At 39.4% G+C, this 9,818-nt stretch overlaps 2 long non-coding RNA genes across 9 annotated transcripts in view; one reads left to right on the top strand and one right to left on the bottom strand.

Moving 5' to 3' along the window:
• LOC121857508 overlaps positions 1 to 1,735 on the bottom strand; it is a 10,786-nt gene extending 9,051 nt beyond the window's left edge. The window contains exon 1 of the long non-coding RNA XR_006087223.1: positions 1,643 to 1,735. This is a non-coding gene — a long non-coding RNA (uncharacterized LOC121857508). The remainder of the gene's footprint in view (positions 1 to 1,642) is intronic.
• Positions 1 to 5,633, top strand: part of LOC121857507 — an 11,389-nt gene extending 5,756 nt beyond the window's left edge. For 2 of the 8 annotated variants that reach the window (XR_006087218.1, XR_006087219.1), the window contains exons 2-10: positions 1,662 to 1,772; positions 2,012 to 2,180; positions 2,542 to 2,671; positions 3,154 to 3,388; positions 3,716 to 3,949; positions 4,306 to 4,457; positions 4,632 to 4,692; positions 4,729 to 4,929; positions 4,964 to 5,005. This is a non-coding gene — a long non-coding RNA (uncharacterized LOC121857507). Of the gene's footprint in view, positions 33 to 513; positions 676 to 1,661; positions 1,773 to 2,011; positions 2,181 to 2,541; positions 2,672 to 3,153; positions 3,389 to 3,715; positions 3,950 to 4,305; positions 4,458 to 4,631; positions 4,693 to 4,728; positions 4,930 to 4,963 lie in introns of all 8 variants that reach the window. The other 6 variants (XR_006087222.1, XR_006087217.1, XR_006087220.1 and 3 more) reach the window with 6 other exon arrangements.
• The last annotated feature ends 4,185 nt before the right edge of the window (positions 5,634 to 9,818 follow it).

The following is a 9,818-nucleotide window of genomic DNA, read 5'->3' on the forward strand; positions in this document are numbered from 1 at the left end:
GGATTTGGCTCGTTCATCCGTCTCTTGTTCAGGTTAGAAGAAGATTATTTGACTTTTATTACTGAGACACTTTTATTGAGTGGTTTTTTAATTGGTTTTATTGAGTGGTTTTTTAATTGGTTTTATTGAGTGGTTTTTTAATTGGTTTTATTGAGTGGGGTTTTTTTTACTGGTTTTATTGAGTGGTTTTTTTAATTGGTTTTTATAATGTTTTTGTTAACTGGTTTTTAATAGTTTTTTCTTCGTTTTTAAGTGGTGTTTTAATTTGGTTTACGTTGTTGGTTTAAGACATTGTCCTCACTGACGGAACCTCGATATAATGGACTTTACTCTCCATATTGTCCATTAAATAAAGGTTTCACATCTAACAGTCCCTTATATAGAGGGTTCCACCGAGACATTAACGGACTACTACGAGGTAATAACGTATACAGCTTTATGTTGGAGTTATAACGAACTAACAACCAACAGAACTTCTCCAAAATTCTAATAAACCGATAAATAACGTTATAGGTAAGAGTCAAACACCATAGGATCCAGCAGCGGTCAATAAAGGAACACCACTCGATCTACTGCGCCTGCGTACTAGAGTGTTGCCAACAGGATGGTTGTGATTTACACCAATAAGATCGCTAATCTCAAGGGATTTGGATCATTCTGCAGGTTATTGATAAGGTGGGGAGAATGTATACTGTTTACATAGAACGTTCACTTATTCATTCTATCATTCACTCATTCATTTTATCGTCCTTGAAGCATGATTATACGTTTGTGTGTGTGTGTGTAGTGGAGAACAAGGACTGATGATTTAACCCTTTGAGGACGATGTTTTAACCCTTTGAGGACGATGTTTTAACCCTTTGAGGATGATGTTTTAACCCTTTGAGCATGATTAAGACTGTAGTTTAACCATTTAAGGACGATGGATTAACCCTTTGAGGACGATGGATTAACCCTTTGAGGACGATGTTTCAAACCTTTGAGCATGATTAAGACTGTAGTTTAACCATTTGAGGACGATGGATTAAACCATTTGAGGACGATGGATTAAACCTACGATCACGTTATATAATACACTCTTGTCAGATTTCATTACACTGTTGCCAGATTTCATTACCACACTAGCTTGATTTTTTGCTCAAATCTGACTGGTTCTGACTTTCATTCTGGACTCTGCATTACGAAGAATGACCCTACTTAAGTGTGATATCATTCTTAACTGATAAGGGTATTCCTGGCATGGATAAGAATGATAGCATCCCATCATTCTACACCTTGCATGATGAAGAATGATCCTACCTAAGGTAACATTCTTAACTGATAACAACTGAGATATTTCTAACATTTGATATCATTCTAAGGTGTTACATCATTCTAAGTGACATCATTCATTAGTAATCATTCTTCAGTTTAAAAGGATTGATGAAATTAGTTCTAAGTTAATATTCAATCTGTTCATTCTTGTGTTTGGTATTGTTATTCTTTATGATAACTGTGGCTGTTGTAGTAGTAGTAGTAGTAGTAGTAGTAGTAGTAGTAGTAGTAGTAGTAGTAGTAGTAGTAGTAGTAGTAGTAGTAGTAGTAGTAGTATAGAAATAATAATAATAACAATAATACTCCTACATCATCACAACAAACTTACTTCTTTCCCGCGTTCACAGATGGCGTGGCAGTGTTTACAAGATGGTCTGGCAGGACTTACTGGTGTATGTCATCCTGTACGCCTCCTTGTCGTGCCTCTATCGTTTTGGTTTAACTGAGGATCAGAGAAGGTACGAACCTATTTTATTTTGTAGTTTATATATATATAGATGATATAGTGATTTATAAACGTGTTTGGGTGGTTTTAATTGTGTCTGGGTAATTTAATTAATGTATGGATGTTTGGAATTTGTACATACATACGCAACACTAACCTAATCTAACCTCTTTTCCTCCCGCCTACGCACACCCACACACCCACACACCCTCCTCCCACCCACCCCAATTCAAACTCTCTTCCTCTCAACAGAATCTTCGAGAAGGTGTCAGTCCACTGCAGTCTCTTCCGGAACCTCATACCCATATCATTTGTCCTAGGTTTCTACGTCTCATTAATAGTCAGTAGATGGTGGGGTATGTACCTCAGCATACCCTGGCCCGATACCCTGTGTATATACTTAGCGATCATTCAGGGCACGGTAAGTCTGTCTGCCTGTCTGCTTGTCTGCTCGTCTGTCTGTCTGTCTTGTCTGCCTGTCTGTCTGTCTGTCTGTCTGTCTGTCTGTCTGCCTGTCTGTTGTTTCTGTCGCGTGTTGTGTCTGCTGTCTGTCTTCTGTCTGCCTGTGTCTGTCTCTGTCTGTCTGTCTGTCTGTCTGTCTGTCTGTCTGCCTGTGTGTTTGTTTACCTGTGTGTTTGTTTACCTGGTTATAATTTTTTATTATTATTAGTGGTTTATATGGAGTTAATATATAGATAAATGGATGATTGATATATCCCTAAATAATATCATTCTTTCTCTCTCTCTCTCTCTCTCTCTCTCCTCTCTCCTCTCTCTCTCAGGACGCAAGAGCTAGAATGATGAGGTGCACAGTTGTTAGGTATGTGAACCTGGCCATTGTGATGACTTTCTCAATGATCGCTCCAGGGGTCAAGAAGAACTTCCCAGGTCTAGAGCAGATGGTGGATGCTGGTAGGTCATCTGAGGTCAATGCTAGGTCATGTTAGGTCATTTCTGGGGGCTATTTAGGTCATTTTGGGGTAATTTAAGTGATTATGGGGTGTTTTAGGTCATGTTAGGTCATTCTGGGGTAATTTAGGTCATTTTTGGGTAATTTAAGTCAATCTGGGGTGTCTTAGGTCATTCTAGGTTAGCTGGGGTCAATGTTGGGTCATGTTAGGTCACACTAGATACCACAAATCAACAAAGATTAACCCAATTTATCCCAATCAATCCAAAATCAACCAAAATTCACCAAAATCAATGCAAATCAACCGAAAATTAATCAAAATCAACCAAAATTCACCAAAATCAATGCAAATCAACCGAAAATTAATCATAATCAACCAAAATTCACCAAAATCAATGCAAATCAACCTCAAAATACTACCCAAAATAACCAAAAATCAACCCAATTCTCACATGTTTTTTCCCCACCCATTCTCTTCTACCAGGTTACCTTACTGATAACGAGAAGGCAATACTAGAATCCCTCGACCACAAGACCAAGGAACACAAAACCTACGTCCCCTTCTTGTGGGCATGTAAGATCGTGGATAGGGCAAGACGTGAGGGCAAGATAAGGGATGATATTGCCCAGAAGACCGTCACGGATGAGATCATTAAAGTCCGTGGTTATTGTGGTGAACTTCTTGGGTGATATATAATATACCTTTAGTGTATACACAGGTGAGTTAGGTGTGTGTGGTGTGTGGTGGGGTGTGGAGGGGTCTGGATTAGTCTGGAGTGGTGTGGAGGTGTGGAGAAGTGTGTGTGTGTGTGGGATTGCCAATACTATTATCATCAATATTACCATCATTACAGTTAATACCTATAAACCAACAAACGACACCAACACCGAACCCAACACCAAACCCGAACCCGAACCCAAAACGACACCAAAACCCGAACCCAACACCAAACCCGAACCCGAACCCAACACCAACACCGAACCCGGAACCCAACACCAAACCCGAACCCGAACCCAACCTAACCAAACTCTCCCATTTTCAACAGGTAGTGACGATCGCAGTGTATACATTCTTCCTCTTCAGCGTCGTTGGGGAGCAGTTTCTCGACCCTGGACAGAAACTACCCAACAACCTCATCGATCTCTACGTGCCAATCTTCACTCTATTACAATTCTTCTTTTATATCGGCTGGTTAAAAGTGGCAGAGTCCCTCATCAATCCATTTGGAGAAGATGACCATGACTTTGAGTTTGTACCTTTGGTGAAGAGACATTTAGAGGTGAGAGGGGGTGAGTGGGGGTGTAAGAGGGAAGAGAGAGAGGATTGAGGAGGGTTTTTGAAGGAGAGGGAAAGTCAGGGAGTGTGTGTTTGTTTTCTTGTATATAGACAGTCAGAGAGAGAGAGAGCGAGAGAGAGAGAGAGAGAGAGAAGAGAAAAGAGAGAGAGAGAGAGAGAGAGTCACTACACAGACAGACAAACAGACAGACAGACAGACAGACAGACAGACAGACAGACAGACCCACAGACAGACAGACAGACAGACAGACAGACAGACAGACAGACAGACAGACACACAGACACACAGAAGACAGACAGACAGACATATTAACCTAATCACCTCTTTCCCACCATCAGATGTCGTACTTGTTAGCAGACGCCAGTCCTAACGAGCAGCCAACTCGGTACAGGATTCTTACTGGGATCGAACCCTGGAAACAGAGACGGAGAAGGTGGAACTTAGCAACGTCGCCTTTATTCTGGCCAATCAGTTCGTCCAACCAACTGAGGTAAGGGGGGGTTGGTAGGTAGTTGTGGTAGTTAGTTGTGTTAATTGTGGTAGGTAATTGTGGTAGTTGTGTCAAGACTTAACCTAATAATTTCATCGACGGTAAAGAAGGTACAGAATAAATATTTAATAATTTGAAAATATAAATAATTTGGTTTTGGTTCTACTTCTACAGGTATAAGAAATGATGGCACTGTGTTGGCAGGTGTTGGAAATACCTGTAGAATCTTCCCCAGGTGTTGGCAGGGAAATACCTGTAGAATCTTCCCCAGGTGTTGGCAGGTGTTGGAAATACCTGTAGAATCTTCCCGAGGTGTTGGCAGGTGTTGGAAATGCCTGTAGAATCTCCCAGGTGTTGGCAGGTGTTGAAAATCCCTGTAGAATCTTCCCCAGGTGTTGGCAGGTTGAAAATCCCTGTAGAATCTTCCCCAGGTGTTGGCAGGTGTTGAAAATCCCTGTAGAATCTTCCCCAGGTGTTGGGTGTTGAAAATCCCAGAATCTTCCCAGGTGTTGGCAGGTGTTGAAAATACCTGTAGAATCTTCCCAGGTGTTGAAAATACCTGCAGAATCTTCCCAGGTGTTGAAAATACCTGTAGAATCTTCCCCGTTGTTGGCAGGTGTTGAAAATACCTGTAAAGTATTTTTAAAGTAGTTAAGTAACATGTTACCATTAGTATAACGTAACTAACAGGTTTAAAAGTACAGGTATGGATTATAAGTGAATTAAGTATGCTATAATATGCACTTAACACTTATATTACTTATATAATTACTTGAGTAGGACACACACACACACACACACACACACACACACACACACACACACACACACCAACACTTATGATCCCCTTAAGTGCATTTCAACTATAAGTGTATCTGTTTGTTGGTCAGATGGGGCCTAGTTCTAATAGGCCCTAGTTCTAATAGACCCCATCTATTTGACCATGATCTATGTATTAAATAAACACTACAGCAATACTTAACATTCGAGCATCAATTGTTGTATTAATATAAACATTTCCTGTATAATATTTATGTTTCAATGTCGATGTTTAGTGATGTTATGATAGAATTATGTTCAGTATTGATGTTAGATGTTGTGTTTAATTGATGTTTTAGGTGTTAATTATTTTGTCTCTGTGTTTATTTATATTATATGAGATAAATATTGTATAATGAGATGGTTATTATTACCCTGTGTTAATGATCTATCTATATAGCCATCTATCTAGCCACTAGCCATCTATTCAGCCATTGGCCATCTATCTAGCCACTGACCATCTATATTCAGCCACTGGCCATCTATTCAGCCACTGGCCATCATCCCAGCCACTGGCCATCTATCTAGCCACTATGCCCATTCCAGCCACTGGCCATCTATCTAGCCACTGACCATCTATCTAGCCACTCAGCCATCTATCTAGCCACTAGCCATTCATTCAGCCACTGGCCATCTATCTAGCCACTGACCATTCATTCTAGCCACTCAGCCTATCTAGCCACTGGCCATTCAGCCACTGACCATCTATTTAGCCACTGGCCATCTATCTAGCCACTAGCCATCTATTTCAGCCACTAGCCACTATCTAGCCACTGGCCATCTAATTCAGCCACTGACCATCTATCTAGCCACTAGCCATCTACATTCAGCCACCAGCCATCTATCTAGCCACTAGCCATCTATCTAGCCACTGACCATCTATTCAGCCACTAGCCATCTATCCACCAGCCATCTATCTAGCCACACCATCCCAGCCACTCACAGAGCCATCTATCTAGCCGCCTGACCATCCATCTAGCCACTGACCATCTATCTAGCCAATACTAGCCATCTCCTATCTAGCCACTGGCCATCTATCTAGCCACTGGCCATCTATTTAGCCACTGGTCATCTATTCCAGCCACTGGCCATCTATCTTCCAGCCACTGGCCATCTATTTCAGCCACTGGCCATCTATTCAGCCACTGGCCATCTATCTAGCCACTAGCCATCTATCTAGCCACTGGCCATCTATCTAGCCACTGACCATCTATCTAGCCACTAGCCATCTATCTAGCCACTAGCCATCTATAGCCACACTGGCCACTATCTAGCCACTGACCACTCCATCTACAGCCACTGGCCATCTATAGCCACTGGCCATTCACTAGCCACTGACCATCTATCTAGCCACCAGCCATCCATTCTAGCCACTGGCCATCTATCTAGCCACCAGCCATCTGTCTAGCCACTGGATCATCTATTCAGCCACTAGCCACTCCACATCTAGCCACTGGCCATCTATTCAGCCACTAGCCATCTATCCAGCCACTGGCCATCTATCTAGCCACCATCTAATCTAGCCACCAGCCATCTATCTAGCCACTAGCCATCTATCTAGCCACTCAGCCATCTATTCAGCCACTGACCATCTATCTAGCCACTAGCCATCTACTTCACACTAGCCATCTATCTAGCCACTGGCCATCTATCTAGCCACTAGCCATCTATCTAGCCACTGGCCATCTATCTAGCCACTAGCCATCTATCCATACTGGCCATCTATCTAGCCACTAGCCATCTATCTAGCCACTAGCCATCTATCTAGCCACTAGCCATCTATCTAGCCACTGGCCATCTATCAGACTAGCCATCTATCTAGCCACTAGCCATCTATCTAGCCACTGGCCATCTATCTAGCCACTAACCATCTATCTAGCCACTAGCCATCTATCTAGCCACTAGCCATCTATCTCCCATCCATAGAAAACAGGGTTATATGAAAACACTGATTTTTCTCTCCTATATATAACTAACCTTCTATATTAACTTCCTGATACTTACTCTTATATTTACGTCGATATGAGGGGAAAATATAAGGGTGTATTAGGTTAGAAGTAGTCAGGAATAAACAAATAAACGTATAGGAAGGATATTGAGAATCCATCTTGTGTCTCTCGTAGAAATAATTCCCTTTAAACTATCATCTTAAATCAATTTATTTTTCAATCAGGTTTTTTCATCTTGTCAATTCACCTGCCACGTGCTTTACCTCCTCCTCCCACCAGCCCCCTTACCCACCTCACTCCACCCTTACCCACCCTCGCCTCCCTTGTGTAGCTAGGTAGGGGGTAACCAGCCTCCCCTTTGTGGCTTTCAGGGGTCATCTCGAGCAGTATATTTTAAAATGGTTTAACTGTAGAATATTTAATATGGCGTTTAGTTGAGGGGTTAGGTTAGGTTAGGTTAGGTTAGGTTAGGTTAGGTTAGGGTTTAGGTTAGGTTAGGTTAGGTTAGGTTTAGTTAGGTTAGGGGTTAGGTTGTGTATATATGGTTGCATAGATTAGAGACAGACACACACACACAGACAGACACACACACACACACACACACACACACACACACACAGACAGACAGACAGATGACACACACAGACACACAGACACACACACACACACACACACAGACACACACACACACACAGACAGACACACACACACACACACACACACACACACACAGACAGACAGACACACAGACACACACACACACACACACACACCCACACACACACCCACACAGACAGACACACACACCCACACACACACACACACACACACACACACACACACACACCCACACACACAGACAGACACACACACACACACACACACACACACACACACACACACACACCTACACACACACACACACACACACACATACAGACCATAAGGTAATGAAGTGATTATAGGAGGGGTATGATTACATATATTGGTTTTTATAACTGACATATGTTGTGATAGGGTGTGTTTTGGTTGTACATACATACATACGTTCATACATACATACATACATGCATACATACATACACACGTTCATACATATTTCTAGAAGACTTACCAGGTGTGTAGTAAGATGGAGGGAGTTTATTTTCAGTTTTTCGCCCTTAATTCGTTTATATTTGTGTCTTTTTCGATAGCTTTCACTCTGTTAGTTTATTATGGATTAATTTTTTAAGATCTGGTATATATTATCACTTGTTAATTGAGTAAATAATCCAAAAAACTGAGACGATTTACACCTGACCTTAACTAAGACTTTGTGACGTCACTAAGAAAAAAAAAGATCAAATTAATGTATATATTCTTTTTTTAAATTTGTATCGTTTAATATAAATCTTGATAGTTGTTGATGAAAGAATTATTAATTATTTTGTATTCCAATAATTGATTAATTACAATGAAATAATAAATTTTTAGATAATTTTCGTACTTGTAAATTTGGTTCGTATTTGAACTGTGTAGTTGAGGTTTAAAATAATAGTTCCGGCAAGAATAAAATATTTATCATAAGTTTAAAATTAAATAAAACTAAATTAATTACTGAAAATAAGAGCATTTTAAATTAAAATATAATTTTTAATTAGATATTAATATGCTAAGATTTTGTAGAAAATAATTCACCAAAGCCTTGATAATTTCTCAATAACTAATACTTACTGTAGTGTTATTTGCATGAAATGCTAAGACACAAATTAATTAATATTTATTACAAATATTTATCGTATAAATATTATATAAATATATATAAAATAATAAGAAAATATTTATTTATTCTAAATCTTTACTTTTTTGCTAAATAATCACATATATAAACAATTTATTTAATTTGTACATTAACTATTTACATTTATCGTCAAACCATAACAAGTACTAAACAAAATCAAATATACCTTAAAAATAATTAAATATACATCAAACAACAATAAATATAATAAAATTATTAAGTACATCAAATTATTTAATAAATGAGAATAATAATGATAATATATATAGTTTCTCTGATGACTTCCTCACTTTCCCGCCACAATCTCCCGCGCCATTGGGTTCAGTTAACGTGAGTAGTCTTGAATATATTCCTCAAAATATCTCCTTTTTACCCTTATTTTAGGACTAACATTACCTCATATACTATATAAACTTCCTATAATGTATATATATTAAAATAAATCCAGCAAATGTCTTAATCTCCATGAAATGAGGGAAAATGTGAGGTCGCATTTTATGGTGGTGTTAATGTGATTTAAATTTCTTAGGTAAACATTAAATATTATTATTATTATTATTATTATTATTATTATTATTATTGTAAATACCAACAAAACAAGTTCCAATTTCAGGTAATTTTAATGTATATCTCTTATAAGGTTTTGGGGGCGAGATTGATATATATATATACGGGTTCACTTGAGGCTGCTTCCGGGTCGTGTTGTGTTTCTTTCATTTCTATCCTTCTGACTCTGTTTTATTTGTTTATCTGTATGTTTCTGGTCTTTTCTCTCTCTCTCTCTCTCTTCCTCTCTCTCTCTCATCCGTATGT

The sequence above is a fragment of the Homarus americanus genome, unplaced genomic scaffold (assembly GCF_018991925.1).
Source record: "Homarus americanus isolate GMGI-L3 unplaced genomic scaffold, GMGI_Hamer_2.0 scaffold19065, whole genome shotgun sequence".
Lineage (NCBI taxonomy): Eukaryota > Metazoa > Arthropoda > Malacostraca > Decapoda > Nephropidae > Homarus > Homarus americanus.